The following is a 1118-nucleotide window of genomic DNA, read 5'->3' on the forward strand; positions in this document are numbered from 1 at the left end:
CTCGCATCGTCTCGACCACAAGAAGCCTGTCCCTGGTGACCGTATGTGAGTGTGTGATCTGTTTTGCTGAACAGGTTGGGCTTGCTCCTTGTTTGTATAGATCAGGCCACGCTAGCATACGGCCCACTAAGTGGCGAAACGATTGTGTTCGCCTACACAGATAACATATTTGTTTTTTATTTATTTATTGAATTTTAATAACATGATAATTTCTTATGTTGATGGATAGCGACCTTCCTAACATGAGATTGTCCGGACCTCTGCCGCCCGAGCTGGGGAGACTAGAGCAGCTGCAATACATGTATGCTCTTCGTTCCAATCCACATGGGCTCTGAACTGAAATTTTCTTGCCCTGCTTTATCCATGTCACAGCTTCTACCTAACTCTCCGTCACTTTTGGCACCTGAGCAGGGAAATGAACGGTAACAGTCTGCGGGGCCCGATCCCGTCAGAGTTTGGCAAGCTGAAGAACCTGATCAGCATGGACCTATACAACAATGACCTTTCAGGACCCCTACCAACAACCCTTGGGAACCTGAAGTCCCTGAAGTTCCTGTGAGTAACTGTTTCTAAATTCAGCTCATGTACCACCCCCTCCCAACACGTGCAATGCATGAACCACTAAACGTTTGAACTGAATGTCGCTTGGCAGGCGTATGGACCACAGTCGCCTGACAGGACCGATCCCCAGCAGGGAGCTGTCTGGACTGCCCAACCTTGGAACTGTGTAAGCCGGTGTTCTCAGATCACATCTCACTCTGTGTTCTCTGTCTCTCTCTCACCATTTATCTATGCACACCGTGGCTTGCATGCATGTCGTAACAACACTGTTCTTGTTCCTTCCCGTTGCAGGGATTTCCCAAGCAATGACTTCTGCGGCACGATCCCGACCACAGACATCGCAACCATGTTCAAAAGCTTCCCCTCACCAGGTAGGAACAGATAGCTTCCTCCATGACAAACATCGCAACCATGTTCAAAAGCTAGCTAGGCTCTGGATCCTAACGGTGCCTGTATCATGTTCCATTGTAGCTTTTCCAACAACCCGCCACTGAAGTTAGGGCCAGGCGAGTATGACGCCAACTGCTAGGCGGTGGCCAGCGGTATGAACAATAATG

The 1118-nt window shown here is 49.2% G+C and overlaps 1 pseudogene; it reads left to right on the forward strand.

The window, feature by feature from the left end:
• The first annotated feature begins 221 nt into the window (after positions 1–221).
• Positions 222–1090, forward strand: LOC136533830 (leucine-rich repeat protein 1-like; annotated as a pseudogene).
• Positions 1091–1118: the final 28 nt, after the last annotated feature.

This window comes from Miscanthus floridulus, unplaced genomic scaffold (genome assembly GCF_019320115.1).
Source record: "Miscanthus floridulus cultivar M001 unplaced genomic scaffold, ASM1932011v1 os_1245_1_2, whole genome shotgun sequence".
NCBI lineage: Eukaryota > Viridiplantae > Streptophyta > Magnoliopsida > Poales > Poaceae > Miscanthus > Miscanthus floridulus.